Genomic DNA, 23,630 nt, shown 5'->3' with positions numbered 1-23,630 from the left:
ACTAGGCTTTAATTAGCAATATAAAAGCTTTTTAAAATGTCCACGAAGACATGATTGAGCCTACTACAAAGGAACTTCTGTACAACCAGCCATTGAAAACATAAGAGGAAAACAACAATCTAGCTAATAACATAATCATGCAACAATCATAACGGGACATTGAATGATTAAGGGTGACTCCAAAATGGCTGTTCACTATATACCAGTGGTTCCCGAACTGTACACCGTGGCTCCCTGGGGAGCCATCAAACCTAGCCTGGGGAGCCACGCACCAAGCACCTTAATGCATTTAATGTAGAAGGGTCTGTTGGCTTCAGTTAAACTAATTAGACTTCAACCCATGATGTCGATGATTTGGAAGTGACATGCCTAAAGCTGTAATGTAGTGCTTAATTGATGGCATGTCGAGGGAGATGACCGCCATATTTCACTGCATCCCCATGTTTCAACACTCCAAAAGTAAGCAGAAGATGCCTGATTTATTTTGTTAGTCGTTAAATGTTTAGTTTTTTTCCACATGCATTTTACTTCAATGCAAGTTATCAGGAAAGTACAGCTGCCCTGTCTATTAAACACACTAAGGGGCTGATTACGATGTTGGCCAGAAACTCCTCCAACCGAATCAGTTCCGGAATAGTTTCTGACCGAATCGGGTTCTGTTAGTCCGGCCGACCAATTACAATGCTTCTGAACATTGTTCGGTCGGACTCGCATTGACTTCAATGGGAGTCGATGTTCTGGCCTAAAATGAAATCCAGTATTTGCAAATGAAATCCAGTATTTGTAAAGCTCGCAATTACCCGAGGGTGTCAAGGCGCTGGGGGCCATTGGGAAGATTAAGCAAGCTATTGCCCAGAGTCACATGGTGCTGGACTAACCTACCGCTGGCACCGGGGATCGAACCGTGAACCCTGTGGTCTGGAGTCAGGCGCCCTGGCGCTGCTCCACACCTCTTCCCAAAAAAAGAACACAGGCTTCCATTGAAATAAGGGGTGGTTGAGGAAAACCTTGCACCCTGTGGGGGGCACCTCATGGTGCCTGCCACGCTGTGCATGGTTGGAAAGAAGGGTCCATTGGGTAACCCCCCATGCCCCAACCAGAGCCCTACAGGTGAAGGGGGCCTGCTACGGGCCCCCAAAGTCAGATTCTGACAGCAATTTCATGTCGAGCAGATCGATTCAATGGCTGTCAGAATTGGACATCGTAATCGCTCGGTCTGAAACCGTATCTTTAGAGCTATACGATTGGGCACCGAATGACTAGGGCTATCCGAATGCTTATCGGAACCTAATCGGACAGTCTGGATGGCTTCCTTGCATCGTAATCAGTCAGTCTGAAATGTATCCGATTCGGTTGGAAACATAGGTTCCGAAACAGATTTGGAGAATCCAAATCCTGTTCGAAGCCTTTCCGACCGACATCGTAATCGGCCCCTAAGTATTATTAGGTTTTGACCTTTGTACTTGTATTATAAGTACTTCCAGTACACATTTCTTTCAGTACACACAAATTTCCAGACAGGCTTGCTCTCTCCTTGAGCACAGGAAAGTAAAGCACCATATACGGCACAATGCCAAAATTTGGAAGCAAGAAAGGGGAACGTTTAAAAAACATAAATAAGAGGAATTTATTTTACTTGCATTAATTTTCAGGCAATTTTAGGAAGGAAACAGCAAAAATAAAGCTGTATTTGGTTTTAAAAAATCGTGTGTCACCCTGCTACGACATGTTTGTTGGCACGTATGACATGGGTAAAAAAGGAAGAGCATGCAAATATTCTTCAAGCACTGAAACACTTTGGCAATGGGGCCTACATGAATAGGGGTTCTATCTAGCACTGTAAGTGGGATAACAAAAGTTTGAGAGGGCACTCAAAAAAAGGCATGGGCAAAGAAGTGTAACTAGGAATATTTTATTAGAGGTGCCGCCTAAGTAATACAAAACACCCTGCGTATATGATTATAATACCTTAATCAGCTTAATCCCAATTACTTTCAGGGAGAAAAATGTAAGTACTCCCGAGGCCGGGCTTACATCCACCCATCCTCCAAAGAAAGTAACAGGAGGGAGCCATGGGCAATGGCCAATGGGTCAGGGAATCCGCGGGTCGAAAAAGTTTGGGAACCACTGCTATATACATTAGGAGTGCCTTCCTTTCCCCATCCTTCAGTCATATCCAACCATCAACCAGTAGACCTTTAGTTTGGTAGTGGAGACAAAACTAGATAAGCATTAGAAAACTACTGAATGAAAATCATTCCTTTACTCATGTTTGGATTCCTTTTTTCCCACAACATGTATGAATAGGTCAATGCAAGGAAATTATGGGAAGATGAAAACATGATAGAAAGACATGTTTGACCTAGGGTTTCCTGAAACTGGTACATCCTTAAATAAGTCTCTCACTCTGCCTCAGCTATTGTGTAAATAGCAAAGACCTCTACCATGCTGAAGAGAATCCAATGAGCAGTGGAGTACTTTTAAATCAGTCAGTCTTGGTCATTACTGCATAGTAGCTGTAATGCTAGCAGTAAAGAACTGAATTCTCAATGGTTCTTTGGGTATCAACTGGGTATTCCAGTATTTTAGAGGATGGCAGTAAAATAACATATCATTTTGGTTCTTTACGGAAAATACCAAGCACAGTCAATAACAAGTCTCCGAGTCTGTTTTAAGGATATTTCTTGATATCCTGGTTCTTTCGAAAAGGCGAACTTCTTAACCCCTTCCGTGCGGCGCACGTTCAGCAGACGTTGCGTGCACTACCTCGGTGCTGAACGTTCCGGCCCCGCCCGTGCAATAGAACGTTCCGCACCAGCGCAGAACGTTCGGCGCAGCGGAGGGGTTAATATAGGAAGTCTGTACCAGTTAATAGTCAGTCTTCTCCCTACTTAATCTACTGTGTTGGCTCTTCTTGTTCGGGGTCATCTGTGGAAAGCAAGTAGTACTCATCCCAGATCTCCCTGTGTAGGGCTTCTCTGCTACGCTTTCCTTTTCTCCAGCTTTTACAGAGAATGCCAGGGCCTGGTATCTCCCACTGCCCCCCCCCCCAATCAGCAACCCATTAGCCTTTTTGTTTCTGCTATGTGTAACCATTCCTTCCCACTTGCTCCGGATTCACCCATGAAGTGATTCAAGTGTTTCTAGCCCATCCCACATTAAAACCAGGTCCCTTCCTCCTCTAAAGACAGGCCCTACTCCCCCACACACGTAGGTCACAGTTGTCTGTGTTCCCACACACGTAGGTCACAGTTGTCTGTGTTGTCCACCTGACTGTCCCAACCAAGTGCAGCTTTCTCAGAGAATTGTCCCCTTGGCCCGGCTGGTGGATTCCACACACATCTGCCCGCCCTTGAGAACCATCTTGCGCCATCAGCTCTCAGCACACACAAGTTCTCACTCGTCTGCATGCATGGCAAAAATCTGCAATCAAAGGGACCTATTGAGGGACACTCTGGAGGAACCTCTTCCTCAACGGCCTTCGCCATAGCACTCTGTTGTAGTAACTAACAGCCAGAAGAATACGCTGATATTGGTTCATTCAATGGAGGTGATTAGTTGGGACTTTGAAGTGAGTCGCTATTTGGGACACAAAGAATGCAATCGTTTTCCTTCTGGCAGACCTTAAGTCTCATGTTACAAAGCGAACAGATTTTTCTTGGAGAAGCATGGGTAACAAGGAGGAAGTTGGAAGATTTCTCAGAAGGAGCTGTGCATTTCAAACAATGAAGGTGACTAATGTTTTGGCAAGGATCATGCTGGTCTTTCTTCTCTCCTTGTGGCAAAGTTAACACTTTAAAACAAAAGCTATGAATGCCTTAGTTTTCAGAAGTGTCTTTTAACACCTTAATTTTTACCAGCCTATATTGTTGTTTATTACATATTGGTCACCTTGCTTTAAACAAAAGTGTTAACAGATAATATAATTCAATGCATTTAGCTTATGTATTGCTGGGGGGGTCGAAATTTGTGAGGTTCATTTATTTATTTTTTTTTAAACAAATTTTATTGAAAGATCGCATTGATATCGCAGAGCTCTGTTCCCCAGAGGCAACTGCCAAAGCATTTGACTGTACATAGCGCATTGCAATCCATCATGTCTTTTACATCAAATATAAGTAAGAAAAGAATGCAATTAACCACCCTCCCTCCCGCCCCCTCCCCCCCCCCCCCCCCCCCCCAACTCCCTTCCCACCCCCGACCCTCCCGGATCCCCCCCCCGCACGGTTCCATTCAATGTCAACAGTTTGTGTACACGTATCCACTAACACAGCACGCTCAAGCCTCAAGTACTGAGTCCTGTTCCGGCGGAGGCTCAAGCCAGATACCCCTGAAATCAGCCCAACGTCTCCAGATTTTATAATGTTTCCGAGGGCAGCCCCGGGCAAGAAATATGGGCTTCTCCATCCCCATACAGAAATCTAGTCCCCTCTTACACGCCACAAACGTCGGAGCCCTCGGATCTTTCCATGCCTTCGCTACATCTCTTTTAGCAATCGTGAGGCTCAGTACCAACAAATGCCTCTTGTAGCGGTTACCCCCAACTCCATCCAACACATGCAACAGTCCCAGGCGTGGCGTGCGAGGAAGCACCCATCCTAGGGCCTCATCCAAACCATTCCAGACCCCATTCCAGAACCTATCTAAGTGGCTGCAACTCCACACTGTGTGTAGGAATGTACCCTCCTCACTACCACACCTAGTGCATATTGGGGATGCAATTAGGCCCGCCCGCCACAGCCTCCGCTGAGTGAAATACACCCTGTGCAAGTATTTAAACTGAATCAATCTCAGGCGGACAGAGATGGCCGCTCCTCTGGGGCCTGCCAGTGCCTCGTTCCAGTCTTCCTCTTCTAACTCCCCCACATCAGCCTCCCAGGTCCCTCTAAGTTTCTGCAGATCGGAAGAGCAGTGTATGATTAGGGATTGATATATTCGTGATATTTGTTTGGTCTCAATGTCCCCCATAAATACCCGAGCCTCAAGCGGACTAAATTCGGGTAGGGGGGTATAGGGGGTAATTGCATGTCGGAATTGCAAATATCGAAAGAACTGCGTGCGGGGCATATGGTATTCAGCACTCAAGTCCTGGAATGACTTAAGCGACGTCCCTGCCATGACATCTCCCAGTCTAGAAATTCCAACAGCATCCCACCCCGCAAAGCCCTGAAGGGCTGCAAGGTCGGGGAGGCGGCCGTTTCGCCAGAGAGGAGTTTCTTCCGTCAAAGTCTGCCACCAACCCATTCGCCGTAGGGCTTGCCGCCAAACATGAAATACCACCTGCGTCACTAACGGCAGTGCCTTACGCCTCTGTGTTGTATATAGTAATGTATGGAGTGTGTGGGGCTCCATAAGGGACCGCTCCAGTGCATAGGCCGGGTCCCCCCTGTCTCCAAACCACCATTTGTTCAGTACAAGGAGATGCGAGGCTTGATAGTATGAGCGAACATCAGAGGTTGCCAAACCCCCACTATATGTCGATCGGAAACATGTGCGAAGTGCTACCCGGATCGCGCCGTCCACCCAGAGGAATTGCCCCAGAGTCGAGTCTACTTGCTTAAACCATGAGTCTGAAATAGGATAAGGATGATTTTGCAACTGGTAAAGTAGTCTAGGCAGAGGCACCATTTTAAAAATGGCCGCCCTACCATATATCGTCAGTGGCATGCGGGACCACACTTTGATGTCAGCCCGGGCGTGCTCCCAAACTGGCGCCACGTTGCGCTCCCAGGATACAGCAGGGATCTCCGATAGAAACACCCCAAGGTATTTAATGCCACCTACTGCGATCTGAAGGGCCGATGCCCAGTCGCCAACTGCCGGGCCATCGCCCAGTACCCAAAGGGTAGATTTGCGCGGATTGACATACAGGCCCGACGTCTCACCGAAAATTTGTAGGATACGCATAAGGCGGGCCCCCGGCCTATTAAGGTCCGTTAAGAAGAACAGGACATCGTCCGCATAGAGTGCGAGTCTATCCGATGGACCACGCTCCCACTCAAACCCCCGCATCTGCGCATCTATCCGGACCCACGCAGCTAGCGGCTCCATAGCCAAGGCGAATAAGTAGGTTGGAGGGGGCAGCCCTGCCTGGTCCCCCTCCCTATAGCGAAGCTAAGGTATGACACCCCCGCCACGCGGACGGAGGCCGTCAAGTTTGTGTATAGCAACCGCACATATGACACGAAAACGGGACCCAGATTCAGTCGGGCAGGAGCGAGAACAGATAAATCCAGCTAAGCGAATCAAACGCCCTGTCCATGTCGGCCAGGAAAAGTGCCGCCTACTCCCCAGTGGAGCGAATCGCCGCCACCGCAACCTGAGCCCGCCTGATGTTATGTCGCGTCGCCCGACGAGGCATGAATCCCGCCTGGGGTTAAAGTTGTTTTTAAAATACAGAACTGTAAAAGGAGTGGAGGAAAGTTTTCTTTAGATGATACTCCCATAAGCATGGGGATTTTTACTCACATTTACACCCCCTTCTCTGAGCAAGTGGTAAATCTAAGTGGGGTCAGAGGTTTGTTCTGATGGGAGAGGGAAGTAGAGTATATTGCTTTACAGGGGGGAAATGCACTGTGCCTTGGAAGATGGTCCCACGAAGATCAGGAAATTGTGTGGAGTTGCATTGCAGCTCTTTGCCAACACCATTTTCTGAGCCTGGTTTTACAGCCGATAAAATAAGCTGTTGTTCCTGCACCCGTTAAATCCAGGGGCGCCAATAAAGACCCATTAAACTTGTATTCCGGGCCATAGTCGAGGCAGCTGTGTGGGACGGGCTCCGCGTGTGGGGCAGGGATGAATTGTAAACTGTCTATGCTAAAGATCGGGCCCACCCCTCAGTCAGGTGGTTCTTTGAAAGAGTAGACAATTTCTCAGAAGCTTGAGATTCCGTCCTAATTAAATAAAAGTGCAAGGAGACAATAGATTTGCACCTTAGGACCGATGCGGAGGAGTCCCATTCATGTGAAGTCAGACCATATCAGTGATGTGCAGTCATGTACAATGCAGCTGTTTAAGTAGTTTGATATGTCAGATATGGAGGAGATGAAACATAGATTAGGGTAAGCAGGACAAATGAGGAAAAAAAGCAGGACAATAGGAAGAAAGAATGTGGAAGGGTGAGCTCACACAGGAAGAAAGAGTAACTATGAAACCGTGAGCAAATCAGTGAAGTCAAGAAGGAAAACGTATGGTGTGCCAGGGTCACAGGGCTAAGGAACCAATAGACACGAAAAGATCGTTTAACACTCTGCTCAAGGATGACCGTCAAAGCTGGTACCTATGCCTCTTCTGCCAATATTTGAATAAATCAATCAGGGTTTGTAAAGTGCAACTACTCACCCATGAGTGTCTCAAGGGGAGTGGGGGCTCTGTTCAGTGCTGTGGTCATCCGAAGAGCCAGGTCTTGAGGTCCTTCCTGAACTGAGATAGAGTGGGGGGCTTGCGCTTTTCTGTGCTTTACCGCATTGGAGAAGTGTGGCTCACTGGTTAGAGGCGGCAGACCCGTAAGCAGAGAACGGCCCGGGACCAGGGTTCGATTCCCGACGCGGCAGGGTCGTGGACCAAGGTCAGCGGACTCGATAATTCTCGCCTCGGTGCCTACTCTAGTCAGAGACCACACGCGGCAACTCTGGGCATCAGCTTGCCTCATCTTCACAACGGCCCCCCCAGATCGCCGGGGATGCTTGGTCGCACCTTAGAGATACCCATCTGGGACCATCTCTCAGGGTGAGCCAGGACGGGTTCCCCAGCGGTCGAAGCGTGGAGATACTCCTCCGGGAGTCGATTCCTAGCGCTATATAAACCCACAATTAATTAAATTCCCTTTGCTCCTTCAGTTGCTTTTAACAGGTTACAACTGTCCCCTGGGCCTCAAGATCTAATCCACTCCTCTAGATTCCTTTGCCACCTTCTTCCCACTCTAACTTCAATCCCCCCAGCCCCATTCATGCTATTAACAAGCAATTCGATTCCTCCACTGCATTCCATTAGAAATGGCACAAACCTTTGTTTTACCGATGTACTCTACTTAAGCAGGGCCACTGGAATTATGTGATTCTGCACCTGGTGCTTTTTGTTTTTTAGCATAATTATAGATTTGCCACATAATCCATCATCTGCTGCACAATTTTCAGATTTGAACAAAAAAAGGGGGGGGGGGGGTTCTAGCTCAAACGGATCAAAACTTACATAAAATGCAGCGACGCTGGCTGCTGTGCAGCGGAAGGAACTTTACAAAGGTTGACTGTTCCTTTCAGTTGCATATGGAGTGTTAAACTAGTACTATAAGATGAAAGCTTTGTCCAGACAGTGTTAAGGTGTACAAATGACAAAAAAATTACAGATACCTTCACAAAATATGCCTCATTATGCCACATTTTCACTCATACCAGCTAGCATTGTTACTTGTGTAGCGCTGAGCACGCTTTCCATAATTACGAATTGTACGAGTAAAACGGTTCGTTTTTATTGGATTTTTAAAATTGTGTAAATTTGTGTATTTTCACACTGTAATGCATACAGCATACTTTTAGCCCACCTACACGCATTTTCGCCACTCTTTCACGGCTCTAGCTGCCGTTAGGGCTTTAGACCGGGGCCAGGGATTTCCGCCTACGGCGGCCATTTTGAGTGAGGGCTAGAGTGGTGAGAGCGCTCTAGTGTCCCATATAAAAGGAGCCCAGGGACAGCGCTCGCGAGATCTTTTCACTCATACCAGCTAGCATTGTTACTTGTGTAGCGCTGAGCACGCTTTCCTTAATTACGAATTGTACGAGTAAAACGGTTCGTTTTTATTGGATTTTTAAAATTGTGTAAATTTGTGTATTTTCACACTGTAATGCATACAACATACTTTTAGCCCACCTACACGCATTTTCGCCACTCTTTCACGGCTCTAGCTGCCGTTAGGGCTTTAGACCGGGGCCAGGGATTTCCGCCTATGGCGGCCATTTTGAGTGTGGGCTAGAGTGGTGAGAGCGCTCTAGTGTCCCATATAAAAGGAAACGGTTGTCTCCCGCGCTAGCGGTCGCGTTTGCGGGGCGCCGTCGCTGCGCCGGAGTCTCGCCTGAGTCAGCCCGTCTGCGCCCGTCAGCGTCCCGGAGGCGCACGGGGCGCGAGCCTGGTGGTTTTCTTTGAGCTCCCGGTAGAGAGGAACTTTTGTCCTATAATGTACACACGGCCCCATGTCAGCGAGTCATCCCCTACTATGCAGGGGCTATTACTAAGTGCTTCACATGCGGGTGGATTCCTGGTTCCACTGAAACTCTCCAGTGCAAGCTCCCCCCTTTAGGCAGTAAATGTGCATTGTTAAACACTAGGTCCCTCCCCCAACACGCTCTTGACATTCATAATCTTTTAACATATGATGAAACGGACTGTCTCTTACTCACGGAGACATGGCTTGGTGAGGGATCAGAACCTGATCTGGCTATTGCCATCCCTCCCTCGTACGCTATTTTCCGGCGTGACAGAAGTAAGGGCAGGGGAGGTGGAGTGGCGATCATTATTAAGAGGCACATTCCTTGCACTATCTTGCCCGTGGAAAACCTACCAGGCTGCGAGACCCTTGCCTTTTCCTTGGCCCTTTCCCCTCATCAATCTTGCTTGGGGATCTTGCTTTACAGACCCCCTGGCCCTCTCGGCTCTTTTACTGAGGATTTGTTTTCGATTATTTCCACACTCAGTCTTAGGGCAAAACACTGCCTAATCCTAGGGGATTTTAACATCCACATGGATAAGGGCGAGGATCCTGAAGTGCAAAAATTCCTGGATAGGACATCCTCGGTGGGATTTCATATGCACTTGCAAGCTCCTACACATGAGAAAGGGCACACTTTAGATCAAATTTTCTCGACCGTGCCAGTGTCCCTTTCCTCCCTTGCCCCAGTCCTCTGGTCGGACCATTTCCTAGCGGACTTTGTGATAGTACATCATCTAGTGGCCGATCGCAATGTACAGCGGCACACAGCACGTATGCCTAGAGCCTTTCACAAAGTCACCCCAGCTATGATTACCCGGGACTTAGAAACCTATCCTTGTGTTCTCACAGGTAGGTTGGAGGACGATGTAGTGTGTTTTCAGAACTGGCTCACCGCACGTCTAGAAGCTCTGGCACCACCTCGCCAGGTCAGATCAGAACTGGCTAGAGCATCCGCTCCGTGGTTCTCAGTTACACTGGCTGGTAAGAGAAGGCACTGCAAGAAGCTGGAGAGAATCTGGCGGAGGCAGTATGACACATCTGCTAAGCAGTCTTATAGAGAAGCAGTGAAGGAATATCATAGGGAGATTATTGCAGTGAAAAAATCCTTTTTAGCTAAAAGGATTGAGGAAGCAGACAACTCCTGCAAAGAGATCTTTAAAATTGTAAAAGAATTTATCTCTCCCTCCTGCTGTACTCCGACGTCTGTCTTTTCGGAACCATGGATTACGGAGCTTGCAGCATTTTTTTCCAATAAAATTCGTACCATCCAGTCGGCCTTGCAAGGAGCCCATAACATCTCGGATTGTGGCTCTGTGGCTGACGGCTCTCTTAATCCCTGGACATATTCATCTGTATCGGACACAAATACTCCTATTCTTGACTGCTTCCCTGTTTTAGAGCTTCAGGCTTCGCTTGACCTCTTGTCCAACTTGAAATCCGGCTCTCCACTTGACCCTTGCCCTGCCAAGTGTCTTGCGACCTTGGCGCCTGCTCTTAACTCTATTATCAATCCTATGATTAATCTATCTTTGAGCTCGGGAAAAGTCCCCTCATCTTGGAAGCAGGCCCTTGTTCTCCCCCTTATTAAAAAGCCGAATGCAGATGCCAAATTGCACTCCAACTATAGGCCAATCTCCTTGTTGCCCGCTCTGGCCAAAATAGCGGAAAAGCATGCACATACCACCTTAACCAGCTTTCTAGAGGTTAATTCCTTATTACATCAGTCTCAGTCTGGGTTTAGATCTAACCTGAGTACAGAAACCGCTCTACTCGAGGTGACGGAGGCTGTGAAGGAAACTCTAGACAGGGGTGGAAAGGCCTTGCTCATCATGCTTGATTTGTCGGCAGCCTTCGACACCGTTCCCCACGACCTTCTCCTGATAAGACTCTGGGAGATTGGCCTGAGGGGAACGGTGTTCGAATGGTTTCAATCCTTTCTGGCCGACCGCAGACAAACGATCTGGGCCCCCCCCTTCGCCGCCCCTATGCTGCAGCTTGAGGTTGGGGTCCCGCAGGACTCCATACTCAGCCCCTCCCTTTTTAACATCTTTATGTCACCTTTGGCGGCACGGGTGGAGGAGCTAGGGGCTCAGATCGTGTCCTATGCGGACGATACACAGCTCCTGTTCACTTGTGACAGGGGCTGTGATTTCGACGGAGTGGCCATCCGGAAGTGTCTGGAGTTTGTGTTTGATTGGTTCGGGAAAAGCGGCCTCAAATGCAACTCAGACAAATCCGAGATATTGTTTTTTGGTTGTCCTGCAGACCCAAGATGGAGGCACTGGTGGCCTTCGACCATGTTCCCCCCTGCCAGCGATTCTGCTACAGCTAAGAACCTGGGCATGTTGGTTGATAACACTCTTTCCTTCACGGCCCAGGTAGCTGGCCTGACGGGGAAGTGCTTTGCCATCTTAAGGATGTTAAGAAAGTTTCTGCCACATCTATCTTTGGAGCACAAGAAGATTACGGTGCAGGCCCTGATAGGGTCACGCCTGGACTATGCCAACATCCTCTACCTGGGTCTTCCTGAATATCTGCTGACCCGCCTGCAGATAGTCCAAAATTCGGCAGCCAGGGCAATCTTTGGTCTTACCAGAAGGGCCAGGGCGAGCAACCTCCTTGTGACTCTGCACTGGCTGCCGATTCGTAAGCGCATCGCTTTTAAGACCTTAACTACAGCCTTTAAGGCGCTTCACAATTTCGGCGCTGGTTATGTGCAGAAAAGGGTCAACTTCTATCTACCATCTAGACCCTTGAGGTCGGCTGCCCAGGCCAATGCCATCGTGCCGGCAGTGAGACGTGTGCGCTGTGGAGGTCGCTCTTTTAGCTACCTTGCCCCCCCGTCTCTGGAACACTCTGCCCCTGACGCTGCGAACGTGCTCCAATTTGTCTGCTTTTAGAAAGGGACTTAAAACCTATCTCTTTGCCCTGTAAGCTGTTTTGTGGGTTTTTTGTGCCGTAGGGCTGTTTTTGTTGGTTGCTGGTGTTTGTGAGTGGATCTATAGCGCCGGGACGCTCTTTGAGCAGCTGAGCGCTTTACAAAACCCCCAGTAACATAACATAACATAATTTGCAGTTCCTTGCCTCAAAATTTAGTAAACCCTGCCACATAATTTGGCCCTGTACATAAGTGAGCTAACCGTTAGCGTTTTGATACCTTCTATGTAAACTGCTGTATTCAGGCATATAGGTTATTCTAATTTACACTGAACGAGTTTATTCTATTTGTGACGCAACAGTTTACTTTTCTTGCACTATATTTTTACTGCGATGCAAACCATTATCCCTCTCTGAATAGGCCATGTTCGCGCTACATAAAACTGCATACATAAATAACTGGACGGGCAGAGGCCACGTACATGAGCCCAGTTTTATCTAAGCGTCGGGCACTGCCTCCCTTGTCATTCTTCCTCGTTTACTGAGCAGTAACTCCTACTCCGAACGCGCAGCGCCGACGAAGGGAGCGTTCTTGCTTTTTTTTTATTTCAAAGAAATTCAGTTAGTTTAATTAAATGAATATTAGAAAAACAAAAAACGGCGGGTTGAACACGATAGGAGGCATGAACGAAATGTTTAATTTGTGATGCCAATGTTCGCTGCTAATTCACTCACTGGCTGGAGGGAGGGGAGGAGAGGGGGCGATTTATTAAAAGAAAAGGGTCCTTACTTGCTGTACTTGGAATTACCCAGTAAATGCCCCAGATGAAAGCGGCGCCAGAAGCTGATGTACCGAGTGAATATCCAAAAATACAGTAATTCAGAGGCCAAGCTGTCAACATTCTTATATTGATGTCTAAATCTCTCTAAACCAGTATCTTGCAAGCATTTTGCAGTATCCCCTTCGCTGTTGACCATAAAACATTTATTTTAAATCATAGTACACTGGTAATTAAAATATACTACTGTATGCTCATATCCTCTTACCAGAAGCTGTGTCAAGTTTACCTTGGAAACTGAAAAAGACGTCGATAACAGGCCTCAATAAAAAAATGTTAAAAAAACGTCGACAACAGGCGTCAATAAACATTTTGATTAATGGAAAGTCGGGTGACATTCTTTTATTTGGTAAAATCTTTGCAGAGATTTAAAGAGACCACGTCCTCCGATTTAAGCCCCCAGGTTGTGCTCAGAGAGCAGAATATACTGGTTATCACGCTGGGGCTTACTTCCCAGCATTCTACTAGGAGCAGGGCTTTAAGTGGGATGAAAAAACTTGGGAGGTCTCTCTAAGGGGCGCAGCCAATGTAATTTAGGGATTGTCTTAAAAACACTAAACACTAATTCTGAAAATCTGTGCTTTGCATAGAATGCCATCCGACTGCTATTTTGCTGCTTCCGTCATTGCATCCAGATTTATTAAACAACAAGTATTCAATTCAAAAAGCTTTATTCAGTACATTTTGCATGACCATAAAAGCATACAAAAAACATAAAATAGCAAATATATCATTTACACAGTCTCTATTAATTTACAAATACAGTCCATATTTCGATAAGTCCAAGAAAGCAGTTCAGTACAATGCGTTAAAATCTCATAAATTCATTAACCCCTTGCATGCGCGGCAAATGTTCGCGCTGTGCGGCCGTTTGAATGAGTGGGCGGGATCATGAGCACATGCCCACCGTGATGCATGGCGGACGGGGGCCGTCATCAGCATGGAAGGGGTTAATGTTAAAAAGCAAAACACAATCATCACATGGTGCGTAAAGTGCATTCAGTTTTAAATTTTGCACATATAAAATATTTAGCATCTTCAGTTTTCATAATTCTCACAGGTTAAAGACTCCAATTGAGAATAAGTCTTTCTTTTCTTAATTGACATTTGAATAAAGTTACAAGCAGCATTCATAATTTTTTCATCCTCTAAGCTACATATAATATTAAAAGCTTGTTATAATTATAATATGTACTTGTTTTAAAAAGACCTTTGAAAGTAAATTTAGGAATGTCCCTGTAAAAATCACAAAATAATACAAAATGCAGCGTGGTTTGCGGCGATTTACCATTGCATGGACAGTTTGGTAATAGATGATACATTCTCCTCTTCATGGGGAATGCAACCAAATAATGTAGGGTACCAAATCTTAGTCCGGTCAGAAAGAACCTATGCTGGACGTTTCTTACTATAACAAGGTAGGGTTGTATGCCCCTAAAAAAAGGGTGTTTGTAATAAGAAATAACGCTTTGTTTTGTTATTTGCTCACCCTCCCTTGCTAAGTCCATAGCAGCAATAAATCTTGTTTTCAATTCTTTCTTACTATATTCCACGACTGACATAGGTTCCTTGAGCTCTAGAATTATTTAGCAACTTTTTAATAATGTTTGTATATATTTAAGCCACAATATTTTTCTGCTATTGTCTAGAGCCAAACAGTCAAGTATTATGTTCTTTGTGAACCTAGCTTCTTCTCGTGTCCAAATCCCATGCCATACTGTTAACCCAGCTATTTTTATAAAATCACTAATGAAAGGGACAGACCGTTCTCTATGAGCTAGACAATTAGATGTAGAACTTGGGACTGCTAACAAACGTTTAGAAAACGTATTCTCCTGTATTTGGAGGGTTGCAGTATTAGCTCTCCCCCATAATGCTGCACCATAACATGCAGTCGGAATTGCTTTCGTTCTATAAAGGGAGAGCATTTCCCTTATGGGTTTATTTCCTATTTTTTCTGAGAATTTGAAAATGCCCTCTATACTTCGCGTACATTTTAAATTTGCTAGATTAATATGTGCACCCCATGTGCCATTTTCGTTAAACAATAAATCCAAATAAGTAAAACTCGAAACCCTCTCAAATTGCAATGCCATCCACATAATGCTTTTTAATCATTCTTTTGTTTTTGCCACAAGTCATGACGAAAGTTTTAGTTAAATTCAATTTTAAGTCCTTTTCAGTCATGAAATGTGCAAATTTTTCAATCAGGGGTTGCAGACCATTTGCCGTCCTTGAAATAAGGACGGCATCGTCTGCATAAAGGAGCACTGGTGTGGCGCGAGGTCCGACTATCTGTGCATCTGCCTTAAGATTTCGTAAACAATGATCAACATTGCTTATATACAGTGAGACTAAAAGGGGTGCTAAAACGCACCCCTGTCTTATCCCAGCGTTACCCTGAAATCAGGCTTACTGTCACCTTTTAGACCGAATCGAACGCTGGATAACAGAAAAGTATAAATCTGAGATAGGTAAACAATATCTTTGGGGGCACCTTTCTCAGCTAGTGTTCGCCACAGTTTTTCATGATTAACCAGGTTGAAAGCACCGGTGAGAACCTCAAAACAAAAGTGCAGGCAACCCCTTTTTGCTATAGTATATTTTCCCACCAGGAGATCCAAGTTTATGCATTGTTCTATTGTCTCTATACCTCTTCTGAACCTATACTGGGGCTCTGAAAGAATGTTATTTTCAGAGGCCCAGGATTCTAATCTTCCCAATAGGACTCTCCCCATCAGTTTCGAAGTAGAGTCAAGGAGGGATATGGGGCGGTAACACTTGGCATTTCCTCTATCCCCTTTTTTGAATATAGGGACTATAATGGTTTCTACCCAAGATATAGGCAGTTTCTCATCAAAGGTTGCATTGAAAAAGTTCTGTAAATCAGGTGACCGGAATTCGATATCCTGCTTAAAATAAGCATTGGCATAGCCAATAGGTCTCGCCTTTAGAACCTTATAAGTGTTTAGTTATCCAGCACAATATCCTTGGTGCAACAACACCAAGTGTTGCATGGCCAAACACTTATAAGGTCCCAAGGGCGCGACCTATTGGCTATGCCAATGCTTGTTGTGTTTGTCTCTGGTTATTCCCTGCGAGCCCGCCTTCAACAGTCGATCGTCGAGATAGGGGAAGACTGGAACCCCTGATCTGCACAGATGAGCTGAGACCACCACCATCACTTTCGTGAACACCGGAGAGGCACTGGTAAGGCCAAAGGGGAGCACAGTAAACTGAAAGTGCTCACGGCCTACCGTGAACCCCAAGTAATGTCGATGGGCCAGCAGGACGGGGATGTGAAAATAGAAAGAACATACATCAGCGAGCAGGGGCGGCGTCTAAGAAGATACCGCAATGTCATTCCGGCGACCATGACGCCAACGACAAACGCGGAGTCGACCGACACCACGTACCGACGTGCAGGGTACTGCTGAAGAAAAATTCTCCGGATCCAGTCTGATGCCTGGGGATAATTCTAAGGTGAGGAATCCATAACTAATGGTCTATAGAATGAGTTCCATGTGAACCATTGTTCTGGTCTGTTTAGACATTTCCAGGTTCAAACCATTTCGGTTGCTCTTGTTCATTTGAAATATACTTTAGGATCTAAGTCACATCACCAACGCACAGGTGAGGAGGGAAAGCAGCGAGGAACCTATGGTGGAAGATTAAAATACACATCCAATAGACGTTGTGTTATCAAAAGTAAGTACTTTAACTTTTTTGTATTATTTTATTTTTATAACAGCTATACAACAGACCAGAACAACAACCTGGACAATTCATCATGGAGAGGGTATGGAGTAAACTAAGTGCATTTCTGATAGATAAAACTTCCAGCAGATTATTCTCCATAAAAATGAGTCTGGAAGCAATGCCTGCCAGAAAGGTAGGACTGAGTCGTTAATGAAGGAAGTCATGCAACACAGCTCAATCAAAGTACCCCTCTCTGCATGCATAGGATGTAAGGCAGCCATGCCTGCTAAAATTAAGAAGGGATGACCATGTAGCCACCTGGCAGATGTCAGCAACCAGGACATCCCCGCAGAGAGCACTGAAAGCAGCCATCACCCAAGTTGATTAGAAATTCAAGTCATCCAAAGGATCTTTCTTGGTGAAGGCATAGCAGATATTAATACAGAAAATGGCAATGTGAAATGGTACGCTTGGTCACCCCCTTGCTATTTTATCAACCCACTGTGGACTGCCACTTGTGGTCACTTTAATAGACACTGCACATTTAGATTCCAGCCAATGCAGCTATTAATCCCCCTTATTTAGATGAGAAGGGAAGGAAGATGGAAGAATAACAGACTGGACTGTATGAAATGCGGATACCACATTTGGTGAGAAAGACAGATGCTAAGTATCAACACATCCATGCAGAAAAACAGTGAAAGGTGGACGAAGTAAGAAGAAATGAAGCTCCCTGGCTAGACAAGCAAAAGTTATTCCAACCCCTAATACTCTACTAAAGGAAAGAAGCCGTACCAGGCAACTGCACACAAGTTCAAATGGGGATGAAAGACAATTCAAGGTTCAAATTTCACTGAGTAATAACAAACTGGAAAGACGAAAGTAAAGCTAACTTTTTACAAAATATGCCACTGCTGGTGATGTTAACATAAACATTAGGAAAACACATAATTGCATACAGGGCAGCAAATTAGCCCTTAACAGTAGCTACTGCCAGAACCTGGTTTGCAAGAGACAATGCATTATTGCAAGAAGTCAGAAAGACAAGATGGAATAATGTTCAGGTCTGATTTACACAACGGAACACGTTTGTTCCAGCGACCTGCTTAGATGGATTAGATAGTGGGCTTCCTGGGTGTCAAGCAGACGTCTGCAACTTCTTCAGGAAGGCAAAAGGATTCTAGTGGTAACCACTAAATCTCTATGTGTGCAGTCATAGCGTTTGGGGATTGGGTGCGGGAACTAACAACTCTGCACAGGAAAGGAAGAGGCAGCTGAGTGCCAACTGAGTGGCATTACAGATCCTCTGCAACTAGCCTGGGCAATGAGGCTCAGCCATGTGCTATCCTCTCACTTTTATAATTACTTTTGAAAGAAACATAGGAAACCAGTAAAACAGGCCCTGAGACCAGTTGTACCTGATGACACCCTCTAGGGAACCATTCCAGTGAAAAGTGTATGGCAAAAAAATAGAAATCCCTACTTGAAATAGACCATGTAGTAAAGTCCCATCAATAGAAACCGCAATCTGGAGGTCACCACCTATGTTACTTTGTGTAATTCCCATTTGTGGTCCTCCAGTGAGAGCCAGCCGATAAAGCATTTACTCTCACACTGAGGATACCTGACAGACGAGCTGCTCATGGCAAAATTATGGGTCACTAAACCCACTGCAACAGGCAAACTGCATCAGAGCATAGTGTACACAACCACACACTATCCTGTCTTTTGTTGTAATGGATGGAGGACAACTAGTCTGACCAAATATAAATGTTGCTTCCTGAAAATTCATGGAGATATGTCTTCATGGCAAGGCGTACCTAACACTTCGCACAGTTATCTGCAGGTGCTTATCCAACAAAGACCAAAGGCACTTCACCATCTTCTCTCAGATATGACCACCAAAACATTGTGGGTCTCAGCCTGTGTAAGGCTACAGGGCCGACCCCAAAAAAACTTGGATGTGTTCATACATAAGTGCAGATCCAGATAAACAGAGTAAAATCTCCACATAGCCAAGACACACTCCTGATGCTGGAGCCACTGTGAACTGAGGCACAAAGAAATTATCCACATCCACAATAAGGTGGGTGGCATCAACAAGATGCACAATGTCAAGGGGCCAAGCAGAGGAAAGACTTGCTGGACCAGGATCAGAGTCAGAAACATTGTAATTATCTCCCGAACATCCACAATCATCTGAATAGGAGAAGCCTTCATGCAGGCTGCATCCAGAACCTCCTTATGAAAGTCAGCCTCTGCAGGAGTGGCGAGAATATGGGGCATTGTTGGTAGAAACCAAGCCACAGAAGAGATGAGTCATACACTGAAGGCGTTCCCTGACCAGCACAGGGGACTCCAATTTCACTATCCAGTCGTCCAAGCAAGCACATACATGGACTCTTAACATTCACAGTGAAGCCACAACAACCACCAGCATTTATAAAGACGCATGGAGCAGTTGTCAATCTAAATGATAGAACTGGTAGTGCTGGCATCCCATGGTGAACCTAAGGTAACATCTGTGGGAGCAAAGAACTGGAAAGTGCAAATAGGCTCTCTGTAGATCGAAGTACATCAACCGATCTCATGCATTCATGGCCAGTAAGGCTTGGCTCAGGAACAGCATCTTTGACTTGTCCTGATGAACGAACCAGTTCAGAAGGCAGAGATCCTTGATGCGTCTCAGACCTTCTTCCTTCTTGGAGATCAAGTAGTAGAGGGAGTACAAGCCTTTAAGAAGCACTACCAGACAAGCCACATTGTTCAGCAAGGTAATGAATTTGCCTACAAAATAGGGAAGTGCTTCAGAGGGCCTATTCTAGTGCAAAGGATGGTCCAGACGGAGGGACAGGAAAGGCATGGTGGAGCTTCTGTGGATTAGATGGACTACTCAAGGATCCATCCTCCTCATTCCCGAACTTATGAAACATAAAGGAGACTCCTTTCCCCACCAGAAGATGATCGATGAATAGGTATAAGTTAGTGGGGGCAGTCAGGGTGGTTTCGAAGCAGCAGAGCCAACAGAAGATGTCAAGAGTCAGTATCTGTTGCTGCTCATTTAATTCCCTACATCCAATGCCTGCCCCAAATGGGGTGATGCAGAGGCTGGGGTATTTAAACAGGTTGAGAATGTGGTCTCTTCCAGGGCTAAAATTCCCTGGTGAAACCACAAAGCTTTCTACATTGCTGATGGAATGGTCATGCTCAGGAGGCTAGGCCCAGAGTGAGCCACTGCTTTACTGCAGTTGAAGTGCTCTAGCAGGAAGGAGTCTCATTTATTTCGGAACAGCCGCATGCCATCAAGGGACATTGTCTGTAAGTTTGGCTTGGACAATTCCAGATAACACAGCGGTAAGCATACAGGTATGCCAATACAGCATGCCCATGCAGCAAGCAGCAGTATTCATAGAGACCAGGCTGCTTTTCTAGATCTGTTTGGATGCATCCAATCTGTGTGAATTGGCAAGGTGATCCCCTTCTATTAATTCCTTGTGAGAATTGGCAAAATGTATCACCCTTGGAGGCAGTTGGCATTAGCAATTCGGAGGGCAAGGCTACCAGAAGGAAAGACTATTTGGTCCATTTGGAGCCCTTTTGTGGAAAGCATTCAGGTTTTGATTCTATGGGAACGTTTGAAGAATCAGCTAGTCTGACAGGTGAGAGGACAAAGTGAGGAGTCTTCGAAGGCAGCACGATGGCGTCTGGTTGTCTGCTTATGTAAGATTGCTGGACCTGAAAAGGGTTTCTCCAAAGCAACTACAATAGGGTCTAAAAAGGCCTCATAGAATAGGACCAAGGGCTCTGCCACGAAGGAGTTGCAAGATCTCAGTGAAAATATTAGACTTCGTCTTCACAGAGGGCAATGTCAATTCCAAGGCTTCAGCTCCTTTTCGTACTACAGTAGTGAATGAAAGAACTTCCAGTGAAGCACAGCCTGAGGGGTAAGGGATGGATCTTCTGGTGAAGGGTCGAGGGCACTGACATTGTTAGTCTGGCTCTAAGCCAGCATCCATATGATAGTGGGAGAAAACAGGTTAGCAGTCTCTCCATCATCATCCTCTGCACACCATAGTGTTTGTACATTAAACAAAGGGGGGTTTTACCCAATCGAGTCACTAGGGACCTGGGTGCTATATAATACAAAGTAGGGGGTCCCAGTGAAGGAGTATCTCAAGTACACAAACAAACAATATATAAAAAAACAAAGTTTTGAAAAAGAATAAATCACAACAAATACTTCAGCACACTGTTATTTAATAACACTGTGCTTATTCATGATACATAAAGCAGATTACTAACACAATTGTTATAGTGCCCCAAGGAAGGGAAAGGTAAAGGACGATGTTTGTGTAAGGGAGGGATGTGCAAGGTAGGTCATAGTGAAAACATTAGTAACAGTACATAATTCATAAAAGACCGATACACCTGGCTTCAGAACACTGAGCGAGTAGAATAAAGGAGCAACCAGGATGATTTGATGTTATTCCATGTATGGCTTGACGAACAAAATAGTGATATTCAGTTTACCATACAATCCAGTTTGAAGGAAATTGCATTTCTAGACAACATGATCTTTGTAGACAATGAGATATTGCAAACAACATTATACAGGAAATCAGCAGAGCGAAATTCCCTCTTGCAGTATGGTAGCCATCACCCTAGGGGTCTGAAGGATAACTTACCGGTGGGACAGTTCCTGCGGATTCGCAGGAACTGTTCCCTAAAAGATGACTACATAAAGGAATCACAGGAACTGTCCAAACGCCTTCTGGATCGTGGATATCCAGCGAGACTGGTAAAACGTGCACGGAAGAGGGCATGGTATAATCCCCGAGAGGAACTCGTACAACCAGAAGATAGAACCGACAAAGCTCTTGAATGTCTAATTTGTGTAACCACGATCTCCACTCGGAGTAATGACGTTAAGAAGGTCATCAATAAGCACTGGACCTTAGTGTCGGATGACATTAAGCAGAATGCTCTGCCCTTACATTCATTTAGAAGAGCAAGAAACATTAAAGACCAAGTAGTCCAATCCTTCCTAGATTGTACAAAACCATCAACAATCTTTTTTTCATTTCTTTTTTTTTTTTTTGGGAAAGAACCTTTATTTGTTACCTCAAGGAAATGCACGTATGGCCCTACAACCACCCCGGCCGGCCGCTAGTCAAGTTGTAAGTACAGCGAAGCAACATAGGAGAATACAGCAACCCGAAAATCAGGATCGAACAATAGTCCAGGATATAACTTGTGTTCAAGCGTACAATACAAAATGCAGGATTCGAGAAGGTTCAGTTTATAAGAAGAAAAAGCAAAATCAGTGTCACACAATCGTACAAGGTCCTACAGTAGCTAGCATAAAGCAGGAAATCCGCAAATAGTGCAAATATGTCCGAAGTATTGGGGGTAGGGCAGACAAGTCAGGATAAATGTAAATAACAAACACGTTACGCCATAGGGTTGCGTCCCACCCCTCAAAACGAAACATACTGTAGGAAACATGAAAAACGGCAACACCAAATAGGATAGACAGACAAAGGGCCATAGAAACAAAGAAAGGACAAATTAACAAACCCCATCCCCCTACCCCCCACCCCGCATCCCTGCAGAAGGCCACGGCCTAACCCCCCCCAGCAGCATGCCTGTCGCCCTAAATAGAGACCCGAAATATAGAAGAGAAGAAAAGAAAAAGAGGAGAAAAAGGAGGAGAAACGTAGGGAAGAGCCATCGATCCGACCACCCGCCCCCCCCCCCCCTCCACCGCGCACAGTAAACATCCAAAAAGCAAGATCAGGATAGCAATGGAAAACAATAATCTCCAATAACACAATCAATAACATTCCCGCTGAGTGTCTCCCAAATCACCTGCAGCCAACAATAAGTTCCACCATGTCCTAGACGGTTTCACCCCTGGCCTTTTCTATCAGTAGCACCAACATACGTCCTCTTATCAATCGACACACAGGGCAGCGTGGCGGGTCCAAGAAGTCCAGGCGGACCGAGCAGTGTTATTACTCCATGGGACCTCAGCCCCCAAAAGCCAGTCGAATATGAATAGCAAAAATCCAACTGTGTCTGCAGCAATCCCGAAAACACCTTCCAGTTCGAACACTGTCTCGCCAGCCAGGGAAAGAGAGTCACACCATCCAACAAGCGCCGAAACGCCGCCGGGGCAGCCCAAACCACAGAACGACGTCGTTCACCCAGCCGCCGAGCAGACAGGGGCCCCGACGAGGCACCCGCATGTACAACAGATCTGTCCGAAGCAATCACGTGAGCCGGATATTCCGGCGTCTCCACGAACCGAGGTGTAGCTGGAATACCCATCACTGACACAGAGGCAGGCACATCGGCGCTTCCTTTAGATCGAACCATGTCCGTGTGGAACGGCGGTACAACAATGGCGGCCATCCTTCTTCCCAGATCTCGGGCGTCCCGGAGAAGGGTCATATGCAGGGTTGTTAGCGCCGCCAATACATCTCTGGACGTGGGCATCATCTCGTGGCGCCAGACCTCAGGACTCTCTCTCACAGCGGTTTCTCTGTCTGGATGTGGTCTGCGCAAGAGGGTGCCGTCCGCCATCTTAGCCGATCCGGCCTCGCCCTTCTCCATCTCACCTTGGGACCGGCCCCACACCGGGGTGCAACAGGATTCACCACGGGGACCCCAAAGGTCAGGGTAGGCTTCTCAACGAAGGGTCACCAAAGGGCTAAACAAAATCTCCGCCGCTCCCCGTGAGCCGCCCGTCAAGTCCGGGAAAAGTCAATAATCATGCCCGGACACAACACTGGAGAGGGGGCCAGGTAGCGCGCACTCCCCTCGACCCTGCTCCACCGCAGACCCCACAAGGCACTCCGCTAGACGCATTGGGGCAGCACAGTCGCCAGCGGCCCATCGGACCATCGGTGCCCTCCTGCCGACTCCCACCTCCACCAGTGGCCGCTGTTGTCACAGTCGCGGCCGGCCGTTCGCCTCACTCAACACCCCGGTCCCAGCTCCGTGAAGGCCGC

General features: G+C 46.4%; 1 protein-coding gene across 8 annotated transcripts in view; it reads right to left on the bottom strand.

Annotated features, from left to right (window-relative positions):
• The window catches only part of PTPN2 (protein tyrosine phosphatase non-receptor type 2), a 456,918-nt gene that overhangs the window by 173,896 nt on the left and 259,392 nt on the right, over positions 1–23,630 (bottom strand). The gene's annotated exons all lie outside the window — the stretch shown is intronic.

This window comes from Lissotriton helveticus, chromosome 4_1 (genome assembly GCF_964261635.1).
Source record: "Lissotriton helveticus chromosome 4_1, aLisHel1.1, whole genome shotgun sequence".
Lineage (NCBI taxonomy): Eukaryota > Metazoa > Chordata > Amphibia > Caudata > Salamandridae > Lissotriton > Lissotriton helveticus.
This window is presented reverse-complemented; position numbering and strand designations above follow the sequence as displayed.